General features: G+C 47.8%; 1 protein-coding gene across 3 annotated transcripts in view; it reads right to left on the bottom strand.

Annotated features, from left to right (window-relative positions):
- ralgps1 (Ral GEF with PH domain and SH3 binding motif 1) overlaps nucleotides 1-9,577 on the bottom strand; it is a 171,186-nt gene extending 161,609 nt beyond the window's left edge. For 2 of the 3 annotated variants that reach the window (XM_042102326.1, XM_042102327.1), the window contains exon 1: nucleotides 9,146-9,576. The gene's annotated coding sequence lies outside the window, so the exon portion shown is untranslated. Of the gene's footprint in view, nucleotides 1-9,145 lie in introns of all 3 variants that reach the window. The other variant, XM_042102328.1, reaches the window with a different exon arrangement.
- Between the last annotated feature and the right edge of the window lie 4,564 nt (nucleotides 9,578-14,141).

The following is a 14,141-nucleotide window of genomic DNA, read 5'->3' as shown; positions in this document are numbered from 1 at the left end:
CTCCAAGCCCTTGGAGCCAACTGCGTGGAGGACACCGTCACTGAGCGTTACTATGACAACGAAAGCTTCCTGCTGGCCTCCAGAGGGGCGTGGCTCAGCCGGCAGAATCACCAATGGAGACTGATTCTAGAGAACACACCTCACACAACGGCCAGACTAAACACACCTCACACAACGGCCAGACCCAACACACCTCACACAACGGCCAGACCAAACACACCTCACACAACGGCCAGACCCAACACGCCTCACACAACGGCCAGACCCAACACACCTCACACAACGGCCAGACCCAACACACCTCACACAACGGCCAGACCCAACAAGCCTCACACGCTGACCGTACCGATTGCGCCTGCAGGAGGAGACGGTGCAGGTGGGCAGAGGCAGGGAGCCCCCTGGTGGGCAGATGGAGACCGCACACAGCGCAGTAGCCCCTTACGTTCACAGACCCAGACGGAGAGTCCGCTGGGCGGCGACCGCACACAGCGCAGTAGCCCCTTACGTTCACAGACCCAGACGGAGAGTCTGCTGGGCGGCGACCGCACACAGAAGCAGGACAACGCTGGACTTAAGGTGTCCTGCGCTCCGGAACACACTCGGAGAGGAGTGAACAGAGATTCAGGAGACGCTGCACTCCCAGACGCAGACGCAGACGCTGGCGCAGTTGTGCCAGGTGGGCAAGGCGTGCCCGGCCACAGCGCTTCTGGTCCTGAGGGGCCCACATGCAGCGAGCTGACGGAGCCCAGCGCCATCGTCTCATGCCTGGCCGAGCGCCTGGACCTCCCCTCGCGGCCCCCACCTCCAGACGCCCAGGCGGCCAGCGCAGAGGACCCCCTGGAGGACTTCCTGGAGACGGCGGGCATCCATAGCTTTGCCAGCGGTGCCCGCAGCAGCAGGAGTCGCTACACCCTGCCTGGGGGGTGGCAGCTGGTACTGGAGAGGGTGTACGATGGGGCAGCTGGCGCACCTTTGACCCCGGAGGAAACACACTTCCGGGCGTGCGGGGCATCTGCCGCACCTGCCTCCGTGCTGGCTGAGGCATATGGGGCCTCTCGTGATGTTCTGACTTCTAAGGCCACACGACAGCAGGAGGAGGCAGGCGTGAGGGCCACATGGAGGTCTGGGGACCCAACACCCTGCGGGGCAGCAGCATGGAGCTCTGAGGCTCTGGCCACTGCACTCCTGCAGAAGGAGGTGGACGTGCTGGACATCAGCAGAGAGCTGGATGAGATGGACAAGATGGCTGCAGCGCTGGGGCTCACAGCCAGAGCCCCTGGAGATGCAGCAGAAGACGTCTCTCTCTCAAGAGTCACACAGACAGCTGTCTCACTCTCAGGATACTAACCTACAGCTGTCTCACTCTCAGGAGTGAGTCAGACAGTCACACAGACAACTGTTTCACTCTCAGGATACTAACCTACAGCTGTCTCACTCTCAGGAGTGACTCAGACAGTCACACAGACAGCTGTCTCACTCTCAAGATACTAACCTACAGCTGTCTCACTCTCAGGAGTGACTCAAACAGTCACACAGACAACTGTCTCACTCTCAGGATACTAACCTACAGCTGTCTCAATCCCAGGGTACTAAGCTACACAATAACATAATGGGAATTTTTTGTCTAGCTAATACTGTTGTACAAAAGCCTAAAAGCCAATTAGCACATTTCCTTCTTTCCAAAAAGCAAACAGTAACTGAAACATCAGGCCTCCAGCAGAGACTGGTATGTGTGCCTACAAATTAACAGTGAAACGTGACCCTGGCTAAAGAGGCAGCTGATTCTCTCCCCTCCGAGTCCTGCAGGTGTGTGTGTGTGTGTGAGAGAGGGAGAGAGAGAGAATCAGGCTAAATAAGCTGCTGAGAGCCACACATGTGAAGAGGGTGTGTGTGTTTGTGTGTGTGTTCTCTGTGAACGTGTGTGTGCGTGTGAATCTGGCTGAAAAAACTGCTGAGACCTGCACATGTGATCACTGATGAGTGTGTGTGTGTGTGTGTGTGTGTGTGTGTGTGTGTGTGTGTGTGTGTGTGTGTGTGTGTGTGAGTGACTCTGGCTAAAGAGGCTGCTGAGACCTGCAGGTGTGATCTGTGCACCAGTTCAGACCTCCAACAGTTCGCCAACTGCACAGACATCAGCGGTTGCTGGGGCAACACAGCGAGCAGCAGCATGTTTATAATTTCATTCTTGGCAGAGTGAACAGACTCAAGCTGCAGGCAGGAGAGTTTGCTGGCCCAGAGCTTGTCAATGCTATTGCTAACTTCCTCACAGGTTCCCACTTTAAATCTAAATGAGCCAGACCAGAACTGTCAATGCTAATGCTAACTTCCTCTCAGTTTCCCTCTTTAAATATGAATGAGCCAGAGCTCAGAGCTCTCAATGCTAACGCTAACTTCTTATCAGTTTCCCTTTTTAAATCGAAATGAGCCAGCTCAGAGCTCTCAATGCTAAAGCTGCACACCAGTCAGCATCACTACTTATCTCAATGAACCAGCCCAGATATTAACATGATAGTGCTACACTCCAGTCAGCTTCCCTACTTATCTCAATTAACCAGCCCAAAAACCTAACCTAACCTAACCCTAACCTAGAAATGTGGGAACATAGGGCTTTAAAACCATAGGGCTGTGGAAACATAGGGCTGACCCCCAGTCAGCTTCCTTTCTAATCTCAATAAGCCATCACAGAACTGTTAATGTCAAAAGAGGTAAGATCTCAGACAGCCAATCGGAGCTTCCTGTTTCTCCGCTAACACAGAACCTCAACTGGCCCAAAACGTTCAGCTTCCTGTAAATATAAGATCTCGGAAGCGCTCTCGGAAGCGATGAGGCTCGTGATCTGAGCAGCAGACTCATCCCACATCTGATCTGACAACCCCAAATCTCCCTGGCGGGTACGGTTCTTACTGTCACCACGGAGACACGCTGCTCCCCCCCCCCCCCCCCCCCCCCAACTTCACCATCTCTCACCGGGACAGCTCCATTAGTAGGCCGCTCGGGATAATTATCCCCTTTAACAAGGCTCAGGCCGTGACAGGCTATACTTTCACAAAGCCGCCGCAGCCTCCCCTGTCGTAGTCGGAGTCAGTCTCCGCACCGCGCCAAGCCACGCCAGCCTCCTGAGAGGCCTTCAGTGGAGGAGAAATCCTTCATTTTTATCTCCTCAAAAAGCAACAATCTGTGGAAACATTCTTCAGTGATTAGTGCATCTCGCTGCGGATCTCCCCACAGTCTATATTTAAACAGTGGAGCATATCTGTGGCAGCGCAAGGCAGCTACACAATGGGGGGGGGGGGGGGGATCTGCGGTTGGAACGAGCCTCTTCTCACCAGAGCCATCTTTTCCCTGGACACGGTCCAGCTCCCAGGGTGGGAGATTAACCAGAGAGATGCGGAACCAGAGCTAGAACATACAAACACAAACACACGCACGCACACACACACACACACACACACATGGATGCACTGTAGCGCGCACTCACAACCATAGCAGCAGCTAACACATCAACAGAGACAGAATCAGGCAGCGAACACACACACACACACACACACACACACACACACACACACACACAAAGACCCATCACATCATCACATCACACACACACACACACACACACACACACACACACACACACACACACACACACACACACACACACACACAGAGACCCTGGCTGCCACCACAAAGTCCCGGATGCTCCCCATCTCATAAGAGGACCATACAGCTTGCCCAGACAGTCTGTTCCAGGCCAGGCGCACCTGTGCAGCTCTCATTAAAGATGGCGTTTGGGATATCTGGCTCCTCATTGGGTGGGGGGACAGAGGAAGAGAGGACCCGGGGGAGCACACCCCCCACAGCACCTCCCTTACCAGTGACAACCCACCCACACCTCAAACATGCACGCAAAACCTCCCACGGCCCCGGCCGTGGCACGACTGGCTGGGGCACCTGCACCGTATGCCGGTGATTCGGGTTTGATTCCCGCCCCGTGGTCCTTTCCGGAGCCCACCCCCGACTCTCTCTCCCACTCACTTCCTGACATTCTCCACTGTCCTGTCTCAGTAAAGGCATAATAAGCCCAAAAAATATACTTTTAAAAAAAAATCAGTGAGAGCCAATGTGGGCAGCAGCACAGCAGGTTTGCCAATGAAAACATTTATTCAGCCTCATGTTTGTTTCCTGTTTACATCCATTCATATGTGTATGTGTAACCATGCTCAACAACATGCTCTGTGATTCAGGTGTGTGTGTGTGTGTGTGTGTGTGTGGATAGACAGGAGGTCATATGTACGTGCTCAACAACATGCTCTGTGATTCAGGTGTGTGTGTGTGTGTGTGTGTGTGGATAGACAGGAGATCATATGCACATGCTCAACAACATGCTCTGTGATTCAGGTGTGTGTGTGTGTGTGTGTGTGTGTGTGTGTGTGTGTGGATAGACAGGAGGTCATATGCACATGCTCAAAAACATGCTCTGTGATTCAGGTGTGTGTGTGTGTGTGTGTGTGTGTGTGTGTGTGTGTGTGTGTGTGTGTGGATAGACAGGAGGTCATATGCACATGCTCAAAAACATGCTCTGTGATTCAGGTGTGTGTGTGTGTGTGTGTGTGTGTGTGTGTGTGTGTGTGTGTGGATAGACAGGAGGTCATATGCACATGCCCAACAACATGCTCTGTGATTCAGGTGTGTGTGTGTGTGGATAGACAGGAGGTAATGTATGTGCTCAACAACATGCTCTGTGATTCAGGTGTGTGTGTGTGTGTGTGAATAGACAGGAGGTCATATGTGCGCTAGCCTCTGTGAATCAGGGCTCTGTGTGTGTGGATGGACAGACGGTGAAGGACATCTTTCCCTTCCTGCTGAACTCCCATGATGCATTTCACTGGCCGCCGGCCTCCTCTAGACTTAGTGCCGCTGCTGTGCCGAGCGGCAGAATGGTGACTAGGGGTCACTTTAGTCAATCTTCTTCTTCACACCTACACTGGGCAGACGCCCTCAGTTCACAGTCAGATGGACAGCACACCTCTGGGACTGTGTGTGTGTGTGTGTGTGTGTGTGTGTGTGTGTGTGTGTGTGTGTGTGTGTGTGTGTGTGTGTGTGTGTGTGGTACTGGCAGACTTCATCCTCCAAACCACACAGACAGGCAGCCATCTGTCCCCCTCACAGTTTCTTCACTGAAGGCTCTGAAGAGAGGCAGAGCTGAGGGCTGTGCCACACACACACACACACACACACACACACACACACACACACACACACTTATACACACACACACACACTTATATACACACACACACACACACACACACACACACACACACACACACACACACACACACAGCCTTACTGTACAGGCCTGCATATTTTTGAAATTCTCTACCTGAAAAAAAGAGGGAGCTTCATATACCAGGCAAGCTAAAAGGCCAGTGTATGACATGCTGTTCGATTCTGCACACACACACACACACACACACACTTTAAGTTTAACCAAAGGACCCTCCCATGGTCAGAGTGTGTTTATGGCTTATTCCACTCCTCTCAAACACACACACACACACACACACACACACGTTTTGAGGAAACTCCTCTCCCTTAACTCCCTTAACCTGCATGAGAATTAGTAGCCATAGCAACCACAGAACAAACACTCATTGCAGGAATAAGATTTCTCTTTGACGTGTCAGATCCTCACATTTCCTGAGGCACACCTGCCACTGACCTATGCTCTCTCTCTCTCTCACACACACACACACACACACACACACACACACACACACGCCCTGATTAATCTAGTCCCTTGCTAGTAACTGTCCTTCCTGTCTCCTGTTCACTAGATATTTACACTTCACTGCGAAACCAAATCTCTTTAGAAATGCCAAATCAATGGGAAGAGAAATCACATGTTAAATTAATTTGTAATCAAACCATTACTGTCTTTAATAAATTATAATAAACATATATCAATCTGTGTGCCACCCCTCCAGGAATATCAGTAGTGATTTCCACAGTAATGATGTTAAGTCCAGGTTAAAGCCAAGCCATTTCTGCGACAGCAATCCCAGGTGAGAGCGACAGCTGAACTTAAGGACGCCACATCAGCAACTCCATCGTGCATTCCCTCCCTGAAGCGCGTTCGTCCTGCCAGAGACCTCTCCGTAACCCTGGATCTGCGCGCTGAGAGGTGCACTTCTGACTCCAGAGCTGCGCGAGACCCAGCCAAAAGCCCCTGTCATCAGGCACCCCCCATACACACGCGGGCTTCAAAACATCAACCGCTTCAACGTAGAAAAACAAACAGGCTTATTTATAACACTCTCTGCCATCTAACACACACACACACACACACACACACACACAGGCCTCAGGCGAAGCCATCCTGCTCACAGCAAGCCAATCCAAACCAGGAACAAGACAAGACTGGCCAGACTTCCACCAGTATCACACAAATGTCTTCACACACACACACACACACACAGACACACTGATTGTTTTTCATAGAGAAGTAAAAACAGAAACAGCATACAGTAGAACACAAAGGGGCTTTTTGCTCAGTTGTGGTGCAGAGAAAACAAGGCCGTATTCTGTGGAAGCGACTCTTCCGCAGCTCAGCTTGTGTTTTGCGTCGCTCCACGACACGGCTGCAGACAGGGAACGACCTACCACACACGCCACCTTGGGTTTTCCTTCTGAGAGGATGTTTGAGAATGGCCAACATCTACCCACGCATGCACCATATAAAATAAATATAGAGGACTAAACAAGCCTGCTTTTCACACACACACACACATACTTACACACACACATACACACACACACACACACTCCAGTGAGACAGGGAGAAGCAGAGGTGGCTGGACACATTCATCATTGAGGTTGACAGGCCACTAAAGTGTCCCGTCAGTCCTTAAAGTCCAAAATAATATGTGTTTAGCGCTTCTTCTTGTTTTTAACATTTGTAATGTTCCGTAGGCTTAGTGGCAAAAGGAGTGATCGTCCCAGTTCCATGCAAATGTAACAGCTTATTACTGCCTTACAAATCTGTTTTATCTCACTGAAGCTGAACTGACTTGGACATGACAGAGAGCAGTGCATCTGAGCTAGACTATTCTGTGAGAGAGAGCAGTGCATCTGAGCTAGACTATTCTGTGAGAGAGAGCAGTGCAGTGCATCTGAGCTAGACTATTCTGTGACTTCTGTGAGAGAGCAGTGCATTTGAGCTAGACTATTCTGTGACAGAGAGCAGAATTTAAGTGCATTTAAGTTAGACTATTCTGTGAGAGAGAGCAGTGCATTTAAGCTAGACTATTCTGTGACAGAGAGCAGTGCATTTAAGATAGACTATTCTGTGACAGAGAGCAGTGCATCTGAGCTAGACTATTCTGTGAGAGAGAGCAGTGCATTTAAGCTAGACTATTCTGTGAGAGATAGCAGTGCATCTGAGCTAGACTGTGCTAGACTATTCTGTGAGAGAGCAGTGACTAACACACACACACACACACACAGCTATACATCCATCCATATGTAAAACAGTGTGTGAATGATGGTACAGTAGGTGGGTGTCAGACAGGCGCACGACTGAGACACCTGAAACAATGAAAATGACTCAGTTTCTGCAACCCCTCCTCGCCATCTCAGCAACATGCCCAACATTTAATAATTCAGATTACAGTAAGCTCTGCATGCATTTTTAAAGGCCTCAGGCTCCGTAGTGCGCTCAACACACTGAAGGAAGTAGTCCACCAGCATCTCGCCAGCATCTCGGACTGGGAAACAACTTGGGACACCTCACAATAAATACAAAAGAAGCTCTCTTTAAAGCCATATAATCATTTAACACAGCCTACTTATTTCACCAGTGGTCTCATGTAAATATTCAAAAAAAAAAACCTTTCTAATTTCCAAAATAAAGCATTCTAGTTTCCAAATCATTTTTTTCCGCATTATTATTATTTATTGGGCAATCATTTTGCCACTGGGTGGGTCAGTCAGTGAGTTCGGCCCAAAGTTGAGCCTCATTCGAAAGCCCATCTACGCACCTTTATCTTCCCCAGTGAATCCCTGATACTGTGCCGTGAGCTGCGCATGCATGCACCACCCTCACAGGGTGATTCTATCACACTGGAGAGTGTGTTTACAGACACACGCGCGCGCACACACACACACACACACACACGCACAGAGAGAGAGAGAGAGAGAGATAGAGAGAGAGAGAGCGCGGTAAATAACTTTAAGTCCGTGATCTCCCTGCGCAGATAGCCTTACAGTCTACAGCAGCAAAGTGAAAGTACCAAGTCCTCCGTGGAGCTTAGCGTGAGTGAGCCTGAGCTAGTTAGGGACATGGGAGGCCAACCAAACTATGAGGCTATGGGGTTGGGAAACGGCATAAAAATGTGTATCACTTGTAATCATTGTTTCTCCAGATTAGCTCACTCACACATTAGGCTCAACTGACATTGCACGTTCATCAAATATAAATGTATTGGCCTAGATGGCTCCACAGCCTAGACAAGATAAATAACCACAGGCCTGTTTAAAAGAAAGAACCTCAGCTGTTTAAAATAAGACAATCATTTCTTTTGACACTATAATTACTAGGCCAAATACTGAGGGCAATAATTATATCGCTGTTGGCTTGGGTTTATTAAACCATCAGAATGTGATGATGTAGTGTGGTAGGCTAGGCTATGAACTGACATCTCATATTAGCATCCAGCCCACCCTCCGTGCGCTGGAGTGGATGCCGTGTTGAGGCATCTGCTGCTGGCGTAAGATAGGCTACCCGACTGACTGCTGCAGACACTCCATCCGCTACTGATAACATGCTGCTGTCATCTTTTGACTAACGCATGACACCGAAAGCGGGCTAAACAAATGACATGCCTGTCACATCATCATAAACGCTATCAAAGTATCCCCATGTTTTCCACTAGCTGCATTTGCTGAGATGAATTATGTGCCACGGTCCTGAGGCAGAAGTCAGAGCGCAACTACACCACCTAGCCTAAACGTTCACCTTATCCTATGAAACTCCCCGTGACGCAAACTCAATCACAGCCGCCGTGTTTCTTGCGGCACGGCACAGTAGGCTATTTACAATTACAAGGGCAACACATTTCAGTCGCAGAGGAGTGAAAATTATACTCACGCTTTATGAGACCGTAGTTTAGGAGGCCGTGTAAATTCCTAGATTTTAGGCTATCCGCAGAATTTAACTCTGTAAAATAATCCGCGATGTTCTGCCACAAAATATATTAAAAATCCGGCTTGACAAGTGCACTGTCTCCCTCGCTGACATGCACCTTGCGTGAGCCACGTACGGATATCAATCCAGCGTGATGTTATTCCCTCCCATGCGCATCGCGTTTCCTTGCAACGCACATTTCCATGAAGACTCGGGGGAATATGGAAATGGTGGATTGGTGTTATACGGGTACTCTACCGCCACCGCCGACAGTAGGAGAGAAGGGGCCCGTGCCAAGGATCTGGGTACCAACACAAGGAAGTGCCAGGTAGGTGTATGTGGTTTGACGGACAGGTGCGTTGGCAAATAGCATCTCCGCTAGCACTGCCAGCTAATCCTACCCACACAGAAAGTGACCAGTGAGTAAATGGGTCAGTGCAGTCGCGCGCAGGTGCTTTTCCCCTCGTGCTGGTACAGCAGAAATCTGACGGGGAGATCGCAATCGGATGGTGGCTCCTCCTGATGACATTGGAAAATTAAACTGTCGCTTTTTAACATGGATCACATGTTGCCAAATATCTGTGTAACAATTAGCCCACTCGGTTATGCTACAAGCGCTGAAAGAATAGCCCTCTGTGACTGGTGCCTTCTTCCAAATAGCCCATCGACACCTGCCGAAACGTCCTAGTCGTAATCAATTCCTCTAACTCAGTGTAAGAATTTAAAACTGGTCTATTATCTATTATTGCTAAAACATGTTGTCCTTACCTGAGGCAAAGCATTTGAAGCCCATACAAAGGATCAGATTGGCCCATTCAAGCATGAAAATGTTTTTTATTGCAATCAGAAACGTGCTATAGGAAAGAGAGAAAACCTTATGGCCTTAAACAGTTTCATTTCTATACAATGAAGGTGCAACAGGGCTAGTGTTTGTTGTAAAACAATTGATTGACTCCAACTATGTGATTCAGCATGGTGCATTTACCTTTTGTTTCTTCAAGAAATACACAGTAACATTATAAACTATTATCTTCTCTAGGCTACATATTATTTTTGACATATATAAACAGTGATTATAAAATACTACTACTATGACTAATGCTGAGTCGAGTGTGCTAGCAAGAGTAATGGCCTTGGTTCGTTAGCGAAGACCAAATCAAAGGGTGGATTGTTTTATTTGTGGTTACAATGCTGATTTCTGTATGTATTGAACACACACCCAACTGACAGGCTGGCTAGAGAATTTGAGGGTATCAAACAAATATCTGCATCACCCTCTGCTGGCGTGCTAGTGCAATAGCATGTTAATCTTACATCATTAGATTTATGTACACATCTATAAGTAGGCTAACACAGTATAGGCTATTTTTATAACACAAAAAACCGATCCACAAAGAATTTGACAAATCAGCATATTTATTTTACAAACGCATTTTTTTTCTATTGACATTTCTTTGTATCATAAAAAAGCAATTTACAAGCTTAAAAACAAAAATAAAAAGCAGCACAGAATGATTATGAGTAAAATATATCATTTGAATAAATATATCTTATACTTTTTCATGCTATAAAATAAAGTCATAAATGGCAAGTTAATAGTTACAGCATCAGCTCCAGCTAGCTTCATATACTTCATAGTCTTATAAAACAGTAGAGGTTTGAGGTTCACAGTTGGGTTTGTGAGGTTGTGTGTGTAGTGGACTGCCCAGACGGCAGCTGGCTCTGGGACGCATGCGGCGCGGATCAGATCGGAGCCTGAGCCAGACCTGAGCCAGAGCCTGCTGCTCTCTGGGGGTAAGGGTGTGGGCGAGGCATGGCTGCTCAGAGGGGGAATCCCTAAAGACCTGCAGTGGGAGTTGTGTGTGTTCAGTCACAAACACACACACACACACACCACACAAGTGTGTGTGTGCGCGAGTGTGTGTGTGCAACGGAACGTCTTGAGTGAGCCTCTGGGAGACCCCTGAGGCAGATGGTTTTGGAGAGAAGTGCTCGGGGGATCTAGAGCCCCCACCTGAAGAGAAAGTGCACATCAGTCTGGTTTCAGACAAAGACAGTAAGGACCTGCAGCATGTCTGAAATGGCAAATCTGATTCTTTTTTTTTTTTTTTTGTATTTTTTTTCTTTTTCTGAATAAAACTATTAACCCTGAGTTACTACATCCTGTCTTGATTTCCTTTTTTTTGCATCTGTAACATAATCAGTGAAGACCCAGCAGGTCCTGAGACCAGTCTGAACTGACAAGCTTTCACAATTCACACACACACACACACACGGTGTTGAACTCCTACACAGACACGGTCCTTCCCCTCTGTGTGACCGTGAAGGTCCAACTGGTCTACCTGCACACAGGTGAGGTGAAGGTGCTCATGGTTCTGCTGCTCTCCTAGTGTCACTACGCCTCTCTTATCTTAGCACAGTTGCTGTAACTCGGACTTCTCCTCATCGCTGCTCCGCTGCGTCGCTAGCCGTCACGAGACCTAACAATGTTCCCTTCCATCCACTGTTTGTTAGCCTGACGAGCCAGACCCACATTAAAATGTAGGGTCTGGGCACTCACCGTTCGCAGTGCTCAGTCCGAGGGGCGGGATAATCGGTTGTCTTTCGTCAATTCTCTCTGCACGCAATAGGACAGGCTATGAGTCCCATGTGTTTCCCACCAGCGGAGCTAGTTGGCTAGTTCAAACTTTTGCCAACTTAATAAAAGCTTAACTTGTGTCACACTGTTCGCCAACAGCAACATTATCTTATTTGTTTTCAAGTAGCAGGGAATTCAAGCCAAACCGTTGCAACTCTGCCATCAATCATTATGTTAAGCCCGCCTAACGACTCTATACACGATTTGATTGGCCTGATAGAAGTTTAATTTTTCGAGCTCACAAGCCAATGGAGAGTTGCTAGACTAGCCCTGGCAGCAAATTTTATTGGGTGCGTCTAGATTTCTAGGCTAACTGTTTGTACCCTTCACTGGTCTTTTGTCTAAGTGCTGTTCCCCTCTTCTGCCTGTAGATGGGGCTGTACTAAGTGCTCTCTGGTTGCCCACATCACATCATAAGTTTCCTGTTTCAGACTGGTCTCAGAGGAGCACTTTGGGAGTAACCATCCGAGCAGCCAACCTTTCCCACAATCCCCTTCATATTTGACACAGATGAAGGTGTGACATCCGCCAGTGGCCTCGCTCAGACACAAGGATGGACTCTCACTCACACACACACACACACACACTTGTGCTCACATTTCCTCCTCCTCCTGCAGGTCACAAGTGTGTGTGTGCGTGTTACTTGTGGAAGTGTGTTACGAGGAAAAAACACCACTTGGACAGAGGTCGCACCTGATGAGCATAAAATCACTCGACCTGTCAAAACAATTCACAAAAGCGTACATCAAAACAAAAACATAAACAAAGAAACAAACGAAAGATTGATATTAGAATCCTCTCCTCCTTCGAGTAGAGTTGACCATCTCCCTGACAACCTGATTCCATTCTTGTTTGAGACGAGACGCTCACTCACACAGAGAGGCTGACAAAAGACCATTGCGCTGTTCTTAAAAACATTATTGCTGTTGCATATTACACAGTGGAGACAGAGGATGGTAGCGGAGAAGCTAAGGAAGACTTCCAAGATTTCTCTTGTGTTTTCACTTTATAGTCGTCTAAATCAGTGTTCATAAACTACCTGAAGTTAGTCAGTTTAAAAAGTCTAAAGGACCAGCTGCAAATTCAAAAAGTAGTCCCACAGCCTTCCCTGTAAACACTTCTCTTTGAGTATTTCCATGGCCTACAAGAGTCACCTGGGTTTCTGTGAGGAGATCCGAAGACAAAGAGCGACTTGCAAACAAGAGTGTCATGGTCAGTTGGTTGGTTGGTTTGTAGGAATATCACGGTGGCATTAGTATTTTTGTTTTGTTTTATAAAGCGCATTAAAATCATTTACATGTGTATACTTCCCCCCTCCCACCCCCTATAACATATGAGCTCATGTATACTCTGTAGCATATAAAATCAATAAATAAACCTGACCAGACTAAAGCACCATCCGTAGAGAAGAGTCCTAACGTCTGCTATTTGAGGCGGTTAGATTTGAGTCCCTTTAAGAGGGCGCGGGAGGCATGACAACAGAGCCCTCGAGAAGAAAAAAAACAAAAAAACAAAACAAATAAAAACAAGTTCATCTTAAGTGCATGCCAGATGAGACCCAAAAGTATTAACCGCCAAACAACCCCCCCCACCCCCCCCCCAAACACCCTTGTTTAAGTTCCACAAAAGCGCAATAAAAAGAAAAGCTCAGATTTGGGTGGAATCCTATAAGATCCTAGAGTTCTGGTGCGGGGAACATGCATTGGCTACAGGGAGAACCGGGTTCCGCATGCAGGGTGTTCCAAGCCCGCCCCTCACCCTCCCTCACACAACCCAACGCTAAGAGTCCAAAAAGAGGCCGAAAGCTCTGATAGGTCAGTCCTCAGACATTAAGAAAGACCGTGTAAGGAAAGGTTTGATTGTCCTCTAGAAGTTTTTTTTTTTTCTCTCTCTAAGAGACGCTGAGGTGTTTTCAGTGGACGGACACACCTTCTAGTTCATATCTCTGACCGAAGCAAGACAGAGACATACTCTCTCACTCTCACAGCTAAAGCTCTTACTTTACGTTTTAGCATTTTCCACACATGATTAAAGGACATGAATCAATTCTAAAAGAAAGATGTATGTGCCTGATTGAAAAAGAAAATCTCTGGGTCTATGTTCATTGAAATCTTAACGGACAAGACAGACCAATATTACCAACTATAATCTCATTGCAATAGTAACCTCTTGAATTTTCATACATCTTTATAGTCATCCTCCTCCTCCTCATCATCTTCATCATTAACGCCATTTCCTCCTCTTACGCTCTGGCAGTCCCCTCACCGATGTCACTTCCTCCAGACCCCCTCTGTCTAACCGCAGGTTAACGTCCCTTCTCTC

Source organism: Alosa sapidissima, chromosome 8 (assembly GCF_018492685.1).
Source record: "Alosa sapidissima isolate fAloSap1 chromosome 8, fAloSap1.pri, whole genome shotgun sequence".
In the NCBI taxonomy this organism is placed as follows: Eukaryota; Metazoa; Chordata; class Actinopteri; order Clupeiformes; family Clupeidae; genus Alosa; species Alosa sapidissima.
Note: the sequence above shows the minus strand (reverse complement) of the source record. Positions and strands in the feature narration are given on the sequence as shown.